Below are 17,022 nucleotides of genomic sequence, written 5' to 3'. Positions count from 1 at the left end.
AGGGTGTTTCTCTATCTCGATGGCTTCCATGATTATTCTCTTGTGGTGATGTTCCATGTTAAAGAGCAATTTGGAATCTGCAAAATTAATTTCGTGTCCTGTTTCTTTCATGTGTTGGAAAAGAGAGGAAGTTTTTTCTTCTTTTTGACGGCATTCTTGTGTTCTGCGATACGTGCATTTATTCGTCTGTTTGTTTGTCCAATGTACGTGGCTGGGCAGACTTTGCAGGGTATTTCATAGACCCCTTGGTTTTCCAACTGGATTTTATCCTTGGGGTTTCTGAGGATATTGGCTATTTTTTGGTTGGTGCAAAAGGCTGTTTTGATATTGTGTTTATGGAGGATTTTGCTAATTTTATCTGTAGTGCCCTTGATATAAGGAAGGAGGGCCATGCCATTGTTTTCTTCTGTGTCTTGGTTTTTGGGGGGTGTTTCTTTTTGGATTAGCTTCGTAACCCTGTTTTGCTGGTATCCATTGGCAATTAACACATTTGAGAGATTCTGTAACTCAGTTGTCAAGTGGTCTTTGTCAGCCAGGCGTTTGGTTCTGGAGATGAGAGTCTTGGCTACGGAGTTTATTTGTGCAGGGTGGTGGTGTGATTGTGCATGTAAGTAGCGGTTGGTGTGTGTTTTTTTCCGGTAGATAGTGTGTCCTAGGGAGCCATCAGGTTTTTTGTAGATTAGGACGTCAAGGAAGGGAAGTTGGTTGTTGGCTTCTATTTCCATAGTGAATTGTATTTTGGGGTGTAGGCTGTTGAGATGTGTGAGGAAGCTATCCAGTTTTTCCTTCCCGTGTGGCCAAATTACAAAGGTGTCGTCAACATATCTGAGCCAAAGTTTGGGTTTGTGTTCTGACTTGTCTAAAGCATTGGTTTCAAAGTGTTCCATGTACAGGTTTGCGATGACCGGTGAGAGGGGTGATCCCATAGGTGCTCCTTCTATCTGTTTGTATCTTTGTCCATTGTGGATGAAGTACGTGTTGGTTAGGCAGTGGTTGGTCAGGTCCAAGATGTATTCGGGGGGATTGTATTTGTTTTGAATGGCTGTCAGGGCTTCATTAATGGGCACTTGTGTGAAGAGAGATACAACATCGAAGCTCACAAGTAGGTCATTAGGATGTAGGTTTTGCTTCTTTATTGTTTCTATGAACTGGAAGGAGTTTGGAACGTGTGAAGAGATGGATTCTGCATAGGGCTGAAGTTGCTTGGCGAGAAATTTAGCGAGATTTTGTAGAGGTGAGCCTATGGAGCTGACTATTGGTCTGAGTGGTGTTCCTTCTTTGTGTATCTTGGGGAGGCCGTAGAGTTTGGGGCATCTGGATGATTTTTCTCTGGGGATGATTCTTAGCTGGATTTCTTCACTGATAGGAGAGGCTTTTATTTTGGATTTGGTGGTTTTTTCCAGATAGGTGGTGGGATCTGTTTTTATAGGTTGGTAGGTAGGATCTTGGGGTAGGTTTGATAGTTTTGCTTGGTAGTCCGATGTGTTCATCACAACAGTGGCATTACCTTTGTCTGCTGGGAGAATGATTATGTTGTTGTCTTTCCTCAGGTTGGTGAGTGCTTTCTGTTCTTCTTTGTGTAAATTGCTTCTGGGTGGTTTGCTGGAGCAGAGGATGTTGGTGACTTCAAGTCTGATTTTATTGGCTTCATCTGGGTTGATTTTGGTTAGGCTAGCTTCGACTCCGCATATGATGTTTTCCGTGGGGATGCGTCTCGGGGCGACTGCAAAGTTGAAACCTTTGGAGAACACAAGAATGCCGTCAAAAAAGAAGAAAAAACTTCCTCTCTTTTCCAACACATGAAAGAAACAGGACACGAAATTAATTTTGCAGATTCCAAATTGCTCTTTAACATGGAACATCACCACAAGAGAATAATCATGGAAGCCATCGAGATAGAGAAACACCCTCACAACATGAACAAGCGTGACGACACATCCCGCTTGCCAGACATCTGGAAATTAGCCCTCCCCACAAAAACTGACACCAGATCCAGAGGCACACAGAACGCTATCACCAATCAACCACACCAGACCCAAACCCAGACCCTCTCCACAGATAAATTACAGACACCATCCAGTAGCCAAACCATGGTGGCACCTCCGGATGCTGCACCCCCCTGCAATCCCTACACAGATCTGGCTGACACAGGCCACAAAACCACAGCTCGCCCCTATACACGAAGCCAAGCCAAAGCACAACTAAGTGCAGTACAGCCATCTTCTCAGAAAAACTCTTCACAAAGTTCAAGAGGTCAAGACACAAAGACTTTAGCAACTAATCCACACCTAATGACCCACCTAAGTGGTACTCAGGATATCACTCAAGAAATCACCCAAGATATCCCTCAAGTAATTAAGGAACAAAAGAAGAAAAGGCACACTAGCCTGGGAACTTCCTCTCTGCCCAGAACATTGGAGGCTATACACCACACCCCCTCAACAGTATTTATAGGAACTCAAACACTGAGATCCTGCTCTGTTCCAGTAACAAGAAGCCGAAAGCACCAGCCTGAAGATGACGAGTGAGACCTCGTCGAAACGTCGCCTAGACACCCCAACTTTTACACGGGAAGACACCCGAGGACACCAAAACCTGCATATATATATATATATATATATATATATATATATATATATATATATATATATATATATATATATATATATATAAAATATATAAAATATATATATAAAATTTTATATATATATATATATATATATAAAATTTTTACACGGGAAGACACCCGAGGACACCAAAACCTGCATTCCTGTACCCGTGAAAATCTACGAAAGCATATATATATATATATATATATATATATATATATATATATATATAATTTTTCCTTAAATTAAACCAGAATGGCAGATTAAAAATACTAACTTGGAATGAAAATGGCTTAAATAGAAAAATACAAGGAACATTGCAGATGAGAATACTTATTGTTTTTGAAAATAAAACCCCAGAAACCTTGAGATTTTGTTTTTAAATATTAGGCATTTTGAAATCTGAAAACAATGGATGTGACCCATATTTGCATTCATTTGTATAATCAGATAATATAAGGGTTGAGAAAAGGTGGCATTAGTAATTGAGGATATGTGCTTGCAACAAAGGCATCCAACCAGGGATTATAATAATTTTTAATGAAATATAAACTCTTGAATGAGATCACATTCTTCCCCCGTGGGCTTAAACATTGAAAGAAAAATGTTTGTGAGATTTCTAGGCATTTGTGCCAAGTGTCCATTAGGAAAAAGCAATGCTGACTCAAGGCGTGGAAGCCAAAAGCAAACTGTATAAATGCTCCAGACATTTCTGTCTTCCTCACCAGAGTCGTCCAGCTTCCCTTGACTTCGGTTGCTCAGCCATTCCTTCTGTTGGTAAGTTGTCTTTAAATGAAAACTTTCATAGGAAAAGGGCACAGAGGCATTCTGTGACTCCGGAGTAGATTCGCTAGGGATTGTGTTTTGAAAACTTTGTTGTTGTTTAATCGTTTAGTCGTGTCCGACTCTTCGTGACCCCATGGACCAGAGCACGCCAGGCATTCCTGTCTTCCACTGCCTCCCGCAGTTTGGTCAGACACATGTTTGTAGCTTAGAGAACACTGTCTAATCATCTCATCCTCTGTCGTCCCCTTCTCCTTGGGCCCTCAATCTTTCCCAACATCAGGGTCTTTTCCAGGGAGTCTTCTCTTTTCATGAGGTGACCAAAGTATTGGAGCCTCAGCTTCATGATCTGTCCTTCCAGTGAGCACTCAGGGCTGATTTCCTTAAGAATGGAGAGGTTTGATCTTCTTGCAGTCCATGGGACTCTCCAGAGTCTCCTCCAGCACCATAATTCAAAAGCATCAATTCTTCGGCGATCAGCCTTCTTTATGGTCCAGCTCTCACTTCCATACATCACTACTGGGAAAACCATGGCTTTTACTATACGGACCTTTGTTGGCAAGGTGATGTCTCTGCTTTTTAAGATGTTGTCTAGGTTTGCCATCGCCTTTCTCCCAAGGAGTAGGCGTTTTTTAATTTCGTGACTGCTATCACCATCTGCAGTGATCTTTGAAAACTTAAGGAACAGCTAAAGCTATTTTTTGTCATCTGCATACTATCCCTTGCTTTTTCCTGTGGGACTAATTGCCATCATTTACAGTCGTCAATAAGTTTACCATACCCATTGAGTCAATCACCCATCTCCTACTACCTTCCTGAGAAATGTCCACCCTATATATCTTCATTCTTCTTTTTTAATAACTCATAACTGAGTAAGATTACCTTCCATAAACATGGTTTTAACAATGAGTCCCTAAGTGACTGTGGAGGCCAATTCTGGATCCACACGTCCTTACACAGTGGGGACATTGGTTTCTGGGCAGGATTTGATCACGGTGTGGATTTGCCAAGGGTGCCTTCCTCTTAGCACGTTTCTCGCTTGAGTCCTGAGTTTGAGTGTCTTCAGAGCCCATGACACCTTTGGGAAAGGCTGTTCTCCAACTGGAGCACTCGCAGGCCAGTTGTCAGTGTTTATACTACATTTTTAAAAAATTTCCTTGAGACAGTCTATAAACTTCTTTTGTTGACCACCAGCATTACACTTTCCATTTCCCTTTTTAAGATCAGAATACAGTAGTTGCTTTGGAAGACGATCATCAGGCATCCACATAACATGACCAGTCCAATGAAGTTGAAGAATCATTGCTTCAACACTCATGATCTTTGCTTTTTTCAGTACACTGATATTAGTTCGCCTGTCTTCCCAAGTGATGTGTAAAATTTTTTGAAGACACTGTTAAGGTCTGGTGACTTCTGTTTCAGAGTATCTGAAGAAGTGTGCATGCACACAAAAGCTTATACCCAGAACAAACGTAGTTGGTCTCTAAGGTGCTACTAGGCATTATTTTATTTTATTTTTGAGGAACAGGGTAATTAGAAAGTTGCAAGTTTTCACATTTGCCTCAAAGATTGGTGTGAATCGCAGTGGAAACATGAAAATACTTACATAGCTGGAATAGTGTAATGGATTTGTTTTAGCCTGAGTGGATTGTCTAATCCAGGGAAACAAAGTGCATTATGTGGAATGAGGATTCACTCTATTCACATACCAAGGGTAATACAGTCGTACCTTGGTTTTCGAACAGCATACTTCTCAAACGTTTTGGTTCCCGAATGGCAGAAACCCGGAAGTGACTGTTTGCGAACTATTTTTGGAAGCCAAACATCCAATGGGGCTTCTGTGGCTTCCAATTGGCTGCAGGAGCATCCTGAATTCCGTCAGAAGCCGCACTTTGGTTTCTGAATGTTTCTGAAGTCGAACGGACTTTCGACTTCCAAGGTACGACTGTACAGGAGAGGTTTTTTTGTCTGACTAAGCCTTTAACAAAGTAACCAAAGACCACCTAAGGTCACTAGTCACTCTTTGAACTTCTCCCCGCCTCAAATTTGTAGTTTTGTAGTTTCTCCCCTCCTCAAATTTGTGGTTTTGACTCGCCTCATGCTGTTGCTATACAGGAGTGTGAGGAACGAAGACCTCATTCTCCCCACAAAAAGGGAGGAGAAGTTGGGAGGATGAGGGTTTTTTTGTTTTTTTGCCTGTATATCTCCTTGTTAAAAATCTATCTGCTTGCTGAATTTTACTATTTACTGTGATGTAATTGGACACCACTTTCAGAAAAGATTGCTCATAGTATTTATTGATGCAAAATTTGTAATTAAAACAGAATCTGAGTAGACATTATTGCACGCCATCTTAAACACTTTCATGTTATTTTTTCCAGATTCACACCAGTTGTTCTACGAAGATTACAGCTGTAATGACACGCACTATCATAATCACATCTATTGAAGATATAGCGCAGCAAACATACAGAACACTTCTGCCGGTTGTAAGAATTCTGGTGATGGAATTTAGGAACTTTGAACGAGCATGACTCTCCCCAGTCCCAGGCCCTGCCCAGATAACTCAGGCTAGCATGCTTGCTCCTTCATCAGCAATGCAGCTGCCTTCACTGATGCAATCAAATTCTTTTGCTTACAATCTCCTTTCTCGTCCAGTGACAGTTCCTATACTGAGACGAAGATGAGCTTGTCTCTCTTTTGAATGGGATTGTGATCCCCCACAGGAACGGGGTGTGGGGAATGGTACCTGAAATGCACACCATGGATCAACGTCTAATGGGCATTTGTCATGGATGCTGTAGTTGAGATTTCTGCATTGCAGAGGGTTGGACTTGATGGCCCTTGTGGTCCCATCCAACTCTACAATTCTATGATTGTATGGTGTCAGGAATGCTGAGCCTTCTCCATCCAGACAAACAAGAATGAATTGGATCAAAAGATTGCTCAGCATCTCTGACACTCTCGCCTACACATCCCTGATCAATGCTTCTTTGAGCTTTCCTTCTATCTCTCTTTAGCACATCCTTTCTGTTGCCTTTCTATCACTCATTAATGGCAATCTTAAAATGCTTCAGGCCTGCAAGAGTTCTGATGCTTCCAATTCCCTGAGAATCTCTTCCTTCCCCTGTGTACCTTTGCCTTGTGTCAATTATAAATTCATCTGTCACTTTGTCATTTAACTGTTTTGTGGCTGAAAGGATTGTCGACCTATTTGAAGCCGCTCACCTAAGAAATGGTTTCATGATCTCCTCTTTCCACTACAATAAACGCTATCTATCTGCATCATAATTATATTTTTGGTTCTGTTCATTTTTCATTTCTTTTACTCATTCCTAAGTTTCACTCCTTGGCATGGGGGGGGGCATGTCTATCTTAGATACATTATTTCCAATAGGTCTACACTGAGTAGAACTTAGCTGGCTACAGCCCTACATCTAAAAAGAACAGCCCCCATATATATTATAAAAAAGGGTCCTCACATGTAATAATATAAATCAGAAATGTAGAGACCATAATGCCATAGTTAGTTATTTCAGCAGCAGCAAACACCACTGCAATAAGTATTAGGTAGTTATGATTTTATATGCTTGGATGTGAGGATCATCTGGCTGCGACATCCATTTCCCATTGATCACCAGGGTTGATTCAGCTGATCTGGCTAGCTAGGCATGTGTTCCCTCCCTCACTCAACGGTCCATGTACACCCCCCTGTCAGTACGCCTTTGAGCCGATGCCAAAGACTGGGCTCAACAACTGGATCTGCCCCAACTGGGCTAGGTGACTGGAGTAAAACTGAAGCGCTACTGGCTTGAATGAGTGTTACAGCTCTCACTCAGCCGTCTAATCTCTACATAGATAACACTCAGACTCCCCACAGAGTCAGGCAGGAGAGGAAGAAGCGAAGAGCAGTTTCCTTCCTCTCCTTTCTGAAAACATCATATCAGGAGATTCTCGCATTGGGAGGGGGTGAAAATATCCACACACACCCTGAAGCTGCATGCTTGGTGAAAGAGGATGGCCATCCCAGATCGGAGTGCACCATTCTTTGATCAAGGGTATCAAGGGGAAAGAAGGGGTGCTCTCTCTGTTTGCGGACACACACCCTAAACCCTGTCTGTGGTGCCTACCCCTTTCCCCAAATGATAACACAGGAGATCAGGGTATGGGTTCAAATTGGCCACAACGTTATTGAACTTCAGAGTGGGAAACTTGGCACAGGCTTTGGCAGGTATCCCTCTCAGCCCGCCTGGCTGAGGATATGCAGTTTAGGCCCAGTGAGAGGGGACTGCAAAGTCCAAACTTACACAGCATGCCCTTCCACCGACCTCGTCCTGGGAGTTTGACCTATATGCTGCCACTCTAGGGCCAGGGACCCCTGGTTTTGCCCTTTAACGGGCCCTGCAAGCGCCTCCGCATGGGGAGAGAGCATGAATGCATCCCCCCAACTTGATGTTAGACTAAAGGATACCTTGCCAAGGCCTAGAAAAGGGGGCTTTGCCCGAAAACACTTAGTCTGTGAGTGAGGACCACCACAACGCTCACAAGCATGGTCAAAGTGGCTTTGGTCCCTGCTGCACAACCCATTATTAAACTCCCAGCATGTTGATATAGCCACCCTTTGCACTTTGGATGGGGGTTTAACTGACTTCTCCCCTAAAGCCCTTTTTTGGAAGTTTGGGGCCACTGCTTCAGACCAAAGATCATTGTCCTTGATGTCCCAACGGGCCATGGGTTCTTCAGCAGCCCTCTCACGGAACAGCTCATCGTAAGCCAAAGCCGCTGATTCCCCTGCCATTGTTTTGCTTTTAAGATATTGCCCAGATAGTTAGCCAAGTGCCAAGCCCTATCCAGAACATGCACTCAGAGAACTGGGTCTTCCCAATAGGATGCCTGGTGCAAACTAATGACTTCCTAAAAATCACTGCAACCTCCCCTCCCCGCCCACAAGGCCTGGGTTGCTGTGCATAAGAGAAAACTGGTGGACAAGCAGTGGCAAGAACAGGCCCATCTGCTTCATCCAACCAAGTCTCTGTTACAAAGGCCAGGTCAAATCCTCCATCCATGATCAAGTCATGGATGGCAGTGGTCTTATGAATCATTGACCTGGCATTGCACAGGTCATGTGGGTATCCCTTGCTGGTTCTAGTATCCGTCCGGTCAGGACCAGACCCGGAGGCAGGGATAGTCCTCAGACAACGACTAAACCTGCCTCCTCTGTAATGACATGGGTTGCCCTTCAGCCCGGTGGGGCACCCCCTCCCCAGTGTGATTCAGTTCAAAAAGGTCTCCACGTGGCCCCCTGCGGATGGCAAAACAAGCAGGCTAGCCTAGAGGCCCAGCTGAGACCTGCGTCACCCATTTGAGCCGCCAACACCAGTGGTTGGCAGCAATCCCACCCCTCCCAGCTGCAAAGGTAAGCAGGCAGTGCCTGCTGCCTAGATGGGCCCTGTGCATCCCGCTTGGGTCGGCAGCAGCTTCAACAAACCTCAACAAGAATCCTCAACAGACAAGCAGGCTGCGGCTGTGGCCTAGTCGGGCCCATGCCACCCTCCCGGATCGGCAGGCGCCTCCTGTGGGGGCAATTCCGCCCCCTGCGCTGCTGAAAAAAGGGGCTAGGCCGTGTTTTGCGGCCTAGTCGGGCCCGCACCGCCCTCCCGGTGCCCCCCCCCCCGCTGTAAAAGCAAGCAGGCCGTGGGTGCGGCCTTGCTGGAGCCCCACTCCACCCGCCTGGGTAGGAAGGGGCACCGGGCAGGCGGCGGGAGAAGCGATGCCCCCCCCCCCGCTGCCCAAATGCAAGCAGACCATGGCTGTGGCGCAGGTGGGGTCCACACCATCGCTGGCCATCACAAAAGGCTGGTAGGCTGACCTAGCGGCCTACTCAGGGGCCGTGCTGCACATGAGGGCGGCGCCGGCCGTACTAGGCAGCAAAACCCGGCCTAGTCCTTTTTTCAGTGGCCGGGGGGGTGGAATTGCCCCCCGCCGCTGCCTACCAGCCTCTAGGTGTACGGCCAAAGCCTCCCCTCAAAACAACCCCTTTAACAGGGAACCCTGGTATCGCCGCAGCAAAGAGATGGGGGGGCGTGAGTCACCGCCACACCCACACCCCCATTTAGGGAAGATAGACTAAAGGATTCTTCCCAAGGCCTGATACCACCAAAGTTGTGAGGTTTTGCTACGGGAAAGGCAAACCTGCCAATGCAGGAGAATTCCTTTCAACAGAGACCTTGACATAGCAGCGCCCGCCGTACCTGGGGAGAAAAGTTTAACCTGCAAAAGAAGAGGAAGTGAAGGAGTGGAGACCAGAGGTCCACTTTGGAGAGCCAGGCTGGAGCCATTTTATAAGCTGAAAGCCATCTTAGAGAGCAAACTAAAAGCTAAAAAGACATTTCTCTCCCATGCTTGCCCCTGCTTGCAAAAACAATATTTTTGCAACACAGCGAGTTTGCAAGAGGATGCAGTCAGGGGATTTTGCTAGTAGTTGAGCTGTTTCTAAGAAACTGTCTGTTTGCCCAGGATGTCTGCCCACCGCAGGATTCTAAATGCAGACCTAGGCCTGAAACTGTTAAAACCACAGACCCCTCTTCTTAGAAACAGGGGGCCGGAGCATTTACTGGAAACAGCAATTAGGTCAAATAGTTTTTAAGCTCGCAGCGCCACCTAGTGTATAAAGCAGTTTGGAACCGAAAGGCCAACACCAATTTTCTCATTGGTAGAGCTACAATGAATATGCATAAAGGGGGATGTCTGGGAGGTGGAAAGGGGGGCTGAACTGTTGCTTTGCCTTAGAGCATAAAAGTTGTCTGCATCTGACTGACGGGGGGCATTCTCTCATTTCTTCCTGAATGCACCCCTTTTTGCTTTTTGTCTGACAAAAACCAAATTGAATAAAACTTTTGCTTTAAGAATATTGCTGTCTGGATTTTTCCATTCTGGTACAAAGAATCAAGAGAAGGACTGGATAAGGCTGCTATGAGATTGATGCCCATTTCCAGAAGGTTCCAAATGGTATTCAGTTTAAGAGGGGGCAGCTGAAAGGGGAAACCACAACAAAACATTTCCTCAAATAACTCCCATCTGAGGTTTTCACTAATGGCAATGATGCAGATATTATTAGTGCTCTACTGGAAGTGGGTGATGAACCAGTATATCAACCATCTTGAGTCATCCCTCCCTTCTTGGTCTTCTGCAGGGGTCAGCAAACTTTTTCAGCAGGGGGCAGCTCCACTATCCCTCAGATCTTGTGGGGGGCCGGACTATATTTGGAAAAATAATAATGAACGAATTCCTATGCCCCACAAATAACCCAGAGATGCATTTTAAATAAAAGGACACATTCTACTCATGTAAAAACACGCTGATTCCCGGACCATCCACGGGCCAGATTTAGAAGATGATTGGGCTGGATCCGGGCCTTAGTTTGCCTACCCATGGTCTTATGGCTGCACATGAGAAAAAGAGAAAGAGATATTTGCTGATCAACAGCCTAGCCTGTTGGGCTTGGTTGCCTGCAGACAACTACACCCCACTGAGAGTTTGCCTTGGTTCAAATCACAGCCTGGACTCATGTTCTGCATTTCAGCACCTCCTGCTGGGAACGAGACAGTCTGCAGTCTTAAAAAGTTAAAAAGGTAAAGGACTCCTGACAGTTAAGTCCAGTCCGGACGACTCTGAGTTTGCCGCACTCATCTCACTTTACTGGCCGAGGGAGCTGGCGTTTGTCCGCAGACCGTTTTTCTGGGTCATGTGGCCAGCATGACTAAGCCACTTCTGGCGAACTGGAGCAGTGCACGGAAATGCTGTTTACCTTCCCGCTGTAGCGGTACCTATTTATTTACTTGCACTTTGATGTGCTTTTGAACTGCTAGGTTGGCAGGAGGAGGGACAGAACAATGGGGGCTCACCCTGTTATGGGGATTCGAACCGCCGACCTTCTGATCGACAAGTCCTAGGCTCTGTGGTTTATTTATATATTTATTTATAATATTTATTAGAATTTTTCAATACATTATAAAAAACAAACAAAATAACATATACCGTACTTTTACAATGACCATACTTTCTTCACTTCTTTGGACTTCCTCACATCTCTCGTTCCTGCGTTCCAAATTTTTCGAGCTTTACCCAGCAATTTATTACCTTGTATCAATTCTTAAATTAAAGTTTCCCAATTATATATCCCTAATTTCAGATAATTTTACCCAAACCTTAAAATCTTAAACTTTGACTTCATGCTTATCCAAAATTTATCGTATCCAATTTTTCCATTCATCTTCATATTCCCTTTAACTAGTTTAATGGAACCATATTGTTATTAATCTTACATCTTTCTTAACATTCATACAATTTACAATACTTTTGTAAATAGTCCTTAAATTTTTTCCAGTCTTCCTCCACGGCCTCTTCTCCCAGGTCTCGGATTCTGCCGGTCATTTCTGCCAGTTCCATATAGTCTATCAGTTGCATCTGCCATTCTTCCAGTGTGGGCAAATCTTGAGTTTTCCAGTGCTTGGCGACAAGTATCCTTGCTGCTGTTGTTGCATACATGAAAAATATTCGGTCCTTCTTTAACACCCTCTGGCCGACAATACCCAGAAGAAAGGCCTCTGGTTTCTTAGGGAAGGTATACTTAAATACCTTTTTCAACTCATTATATATCATTTCCCAGAAAGCCTTAACCCTAGGGCAAGTCCACCAGAGGTGAAAGAACGTTCCTTCAGCTTCTTTACACTTCCAACATTTATTGTCAGACAAATGGTATATTTTTGCAAGCTTGACTGGGGTCATGTACCACCTATATATCATTTTCATAACATTTTCTTTCAAGGCATTACATGCCATGAATTTCAACCCAGTGGTCCATAACCTTTCCCAGTCAGCAAACATAATATTGTACCCAATGTCTTGTGCCCATTTTATCATAGCTGATTTGACCGTTTCATCTTGTGTATTCCATTTTAGCAGCAAATTATACATTCTTGAAAGTACCTTAGTTTTAGGTTCTAACAATTCCGTTTCTAACTTTGATTTTTCCACCTGGAATCCTATCTTTTTGTCCAACTTAAAAACTTCTTTAATCTGAGCATAATGTAGCCAATCTCGCACTATGTCTTTTATTTTCTCCATACTCTGCAACCTCCAGTTATCTCCATCTTTTTCTATTATTTCCCAATATTTCGGCCATTCGGCCTCCATATTGAGTCTTTTCCGAGCCTTAGCTTCCATTGGTGATAGCCACCTTGGGGTCTTATTTTCCAATAAGTCTTTATATTTTGTCCAGACATTAAACACTGCTTTCCTGACAATATGGTTCTTGAAAGCCTTATGAATTTTAACCTTGTCATACCATAAATATGCATGCCATCCGAAAGCATTGTTAAATCCTTCCAGATCTAAAACATCCGTGTTTTCAAGAAGCAGCCAATCTTTCAACCAGCAGAAAGCTGCTGATTCATAATACAACTTTAAGTCTGGCAGGGCAAAGCCCCCTCTTTCTTTAGCATCAGTTAGTATCTTAAACTTAATTCTGGGCTTTTTGCCCTGCCAGACAAATTTAGAAATATCTCTTTGCCACCTCCCAAAACATTCCATTTTATCCACAATCTGTAAAGTCTGGAACAAAAACAACATCTTTGGCAAAACATTCATCTTTATAGCAGCAATTCGTCCTGACAAGGAAAGTTTCAGTCTTGACCAAATTTCTAAATCCCTTTTAATTTCAGACCAGCACTTTTCATAATTATCCTTAAATAGGCCTTCTCCGCATCTATAAATATTAACACTGCTTTTGTGTTGATATTTGTTTGCAAAAGTTCCAAAATGTCTATAATGTTGCTTGTGTTAGCAAACAGATGTCTACCTGGGAGAAAGCCTGCCTGGTCCTTATGAATTACTTCATTTAAGACTTTTTTAAATCTACTTGCTAGAATATCTGCAAATATTTTGTAATCCACATTTAGAAGGGAGATGGGGCGGTAATTCTTAAGTTGTGTCTTCTCAGTTTCCAGTTTTGGTATCAATGTGATGAATGCTTCTTTCCACGACTCTGGTGCCTTCTTCCCCTCCATAATTTCATTGCAAACCTCCATTAGTGGATATATCAGATAGTCTTTCAATGACTTATAATATTTGGAGGTAAGCCCATCTGGCCCTGGAGATTTGCCCAGTTGCATGTTCTGAATGGCCTCTTCAATCTCTTGATGTGTTATTTTATGGTTCAGGATTATTTTATTTTCTTGTGACAGCTTTGGTAAACCATTTCTTGTTAAAAATTGTTCTATCTCCACCTCATTTTGCGGCCCTTGAGTGTAAGGTTGTTTGAAATATCTCTGGAAACACTTTCTAATCTCCATTGGATTCTGAATATTTCTTCCTTCAATCTCCAAATTTGTGACCGTGTTCATTTTTTGTCTCTTTTTCAGCTGCCATGCTAACAATTTTCCACATTTATTTGCCGATTCAAATGATCTTTGTCTCATTAGCTTAATTCTCCATTCCACTTCCTAATTAATCAATTTAGAATATTGTGCTTGATAGATGTCAGGGAACTGCCATCGGAGAGAGAGGTGGGGGAAAGGCTCCAGGAGAATAGGAGAGACTCTACAGCAGAAGAAGGAACCAGCAGGGGGAGAGCAGGAGTTCCAGCGGAAGGGGAATCGGAGGGGAGGCTCTGGGATACTTCTAGTGAGAATAGTGCAGAGGTAACAAGACCCCCGTTAGCAACTCCCACCCTTCGCCGGAAACTGTCACGCAGAGAGTCACGAAGGCGCATGTCCGTCAAACAGCTTTTATGTTGGAGTAAATTCCGTAGACGCCCACTGTCAGATTCCACCAGCGACTGACGGAGTCATGCTTTGGGGGCTCCGTTAGTGCCTGGGTTTGGTTGACCAGCCAAACCCCAGAGGGATCAAGCTTTTACGCACAAGCAGCTCATTATCCCATCACAATAGAGTTTAATTTCTCTCAAAATCTCCTTTGACTTCGGTCTCGATCTTAATTTCTTCTCACATTCTTTGATTCTCTCCAAAATCTTGTCTTTTTTCTCGTTCTGTGTTCTTTTCTTTATAGTGTTCTGTTGTATCAGAAGCCCCCTCATAACTGCTTTACTTGCATCCCAGATGATTCTTTTTTCCACCGTGGTGTTCAAGTTTATCTCAAAATAGTCCTTCAAGGCTTTTTGGGCCTTTTTAGTAATCTCCTGATCTCTAAGCAAATTGTCATTCATCTTCCATCTGAAGGAGCCGGTTGGAGTTAATCTCATATCCATCTTTACCGCATTATGGTCGGAGCAGGTCTTTGGGCAGATTTCCACTTTTCTAGTCTTAGGTGCCAGACCTCTAGTTATCCATATTTGGTCGATTCTTGTCCATGTCAGTTGGGCTTCAGAAAAGAATGTTCCGGCACCTCCAGTCTGGCTCATGATTCCCTGCCTGTGCACAAGTAACTTCAGAGACTGACAGATTGCTGTAATGGTTGTAAGGGGTTACTTGTGTGTATGTTGCCTGCTAGTTGTGTCTGATTGCCTGGTTCACCATGCCTTGGCTGACAGCCCACACTCCGTGGCCGGTCAGTCGCTTGCAGAATCTGTCAGTGGGCGTTTCTTGAACCTTTTCCAGCATAAGAGCTGTTTGACGCCAAGTCTCCTCCTATTTTCCCTGCGCGGAACTCGTCTGCGCAGGTAAGGGGAAGGCAGGGGTGTGCCAGCGTTCTCTCCACTAGTCTCTGATGCAGGGTCTTGGAGACCAGTCTCCAATTCCTCCATCTAGCTCCCTTCTCTACTGGTGTTGTGCTGAATTCCTTCCCCCCTGCTGGTCCCCTCTCCGGCATCGCTCTGGATCCCTGCCTCTGCCTCTCGCTCTGATGTCAGTTCCCTGACACACACACACACACACACACACACATATATATATATAAAATTTAAAAGTTATACATATGAAAAAACAACTCAACAATAAACAATAAATCACAATAAAAAGAAAAAAGCAGAAGAAACAAACAAAAAAAGGAGAAAATTCAACAAGAAAATAGTCCATTAAAAGAAAAAACGAAAAAACACAGCTTTCCATAACCCATCTTTCATATCCTTATTTCTTTGACCTCCTGACACCTCCCTTTTTTGTATTCTAGTTCGATTAACATTTCAGCAAATCCTTTCCATCTTTCCAATTTTTATCCTGTAATTTGTCTTAATATAATATAACTTTCCTTTCCCACATCTCACCAATTAACAGTCTACTTTCCCATAAACCTGTATAACATTTCTGCTAAAACCACATAATTTCATTCCAACATCTTTCTAACATTCATTAATTTTACAATATTTCTGTAAATAATCTTTAAATTTGTTCCAGTCTTCCTCCACCGACTCTTCTCCCTGGTCTCGGATTCTGCCTGTCATCTCTGCCAGTTCCATATAATCCATCACCTTCATGGGCCATTCTTCCAGAGTGGGTAGATCTTGTGTCTTCCAATACTTTGCAATAAGTATTCTTGCTGCTGTTGTAGCATACATAAAAAAAGTTCTATCCTTCTTTGGCACCAATTGGCCAACCATGCCCAGGAGAAAGGCCTCTGGTTTCTTCAGAAAGGTATATTTAAATACCTTTTTCATTTCATTATAAATCATCTCCCAGAAAGCCTTAATCCTTGGGCACCTCCACCAAAGGTGAAAGAATGTACCTCCAGTCTCTTTACATTTCCAACATTTATTATCGGGCAAATGATAATTTTTTGCAAGCTTGACTGGTGTCATGTACCACCTGTAGATAATTTTCATTATATTTTCTCTTAAGGCATTACATGCCGTAAACTTCATACCAGTGGTCCATAACTGTTCCCAGTCAGCCATCATAATATTATGTCCAACATCTTGTGTCCATTTGATCATAACTGATTTCACCGTTTCATCCTGAGTATTCCACTTCAACAGCAAGTTGTACATTCTTGACAAATTCTTAGTTTTGGGATCTAACAGTTCTGTTTCCAATTTTGATTTTTCCACCTGGAAGCCAATTCTTTTGTCCAAATTATATGCCTCCATTATCTGATAATAATGAAGCCAATCTCACACTCTGTTTTTTAATTTTTCAAAACTCTGCAGTTTTAATCTGTCTCCCTCTTGTTCCAAAATTTCCCAATATTTCGGCCATTTGGCCTCCATATTGAGCTTTTTCTGAGACTTTGCTTCCATTGGTGACAATCACCTTGGGGTTTTATTTTCAAGCAAGTCCTTATATCTTATCCAGACATTAAACAGTGCTTTTCTGACAATATGGTTTTTAAACGCTTTGTGTGCTTTGACCTTATCATACCACAAGTATGCATGCCATCCAAATACATTGTTAAAACCTTCTAAGTCCAGCACACCAGAGTTTTCAAGAAGCAGCCTATCTCTCATCCAGCAAAAAGCGGCTGATTCATAGTAAAGTTTTAAGTCTGGCAGGGCAAATCCACCTCTTTCCTTAGCATCAGTTAATATCTTAAATTTTATTCGAGGCTTCTTGCCCTGCCAGACAAATCTAGAAATATCTTTCTGCCACTTCTTGAAACAGTCCATTTTATCCAAAATTTGCAATGTTTGGAACAAAAACAGCATTCTTGGCAATACGTTCATTTTTATCACAGCAATTCG

General features: G+C 43.2%; 3 long non-coding RNA genes across 3 annotated transcripts in view; 1 reads left to right on the top strand and 2 right to left on the bottom strand.

The window, feature by feature from the left end:
* Positions 1–8,858, bottom strand: part of LOC309358760 — a 150,745-nt gene extending 141,887 nt beyond the window's left edge. The window contains exon 1 of the long non-coding RNA XR_014163564.1: positions 8,792–8,858. This is a non-coding gene — a long non-coding RNA (uncharacterized lncRNA). The remainder of the gene's footprint in view (positions 1–8,791) is intronic.
* Positions 1–17,022, bottom strand: part of LOC309358725 — a 258,724-nt gene that overhangs the window by 199,847 nt on the left and 41,855 nt on the right. The window lies entirely within an intron of this gene.
* On the top strand, positions 3,280–6,683 carry LOC309358827. Its single transcript, XR_014163647.1, has 2 exons — positions 3,280–3,386; positions 5,774–6,683. It is a non-coding gene; the product is annotated as an uncharacterized lncRNA (long non-coding RNA).

Source organism: Podarcis melisellensis, assembly GCF_964234715.1.
Source record: "Podarcis melisellensis genome assembly, chromosome: 16".
Classification (NCBI taxonomy): Eukaryota; Metazoa; Chordata; class Lepidosauria; order Squamata; family Lacertidae; genus Podarcis; species Podarcis melisellensis.
This window is presented reverse-complemented; position numbering and strand designations above follow the sequence as displayed.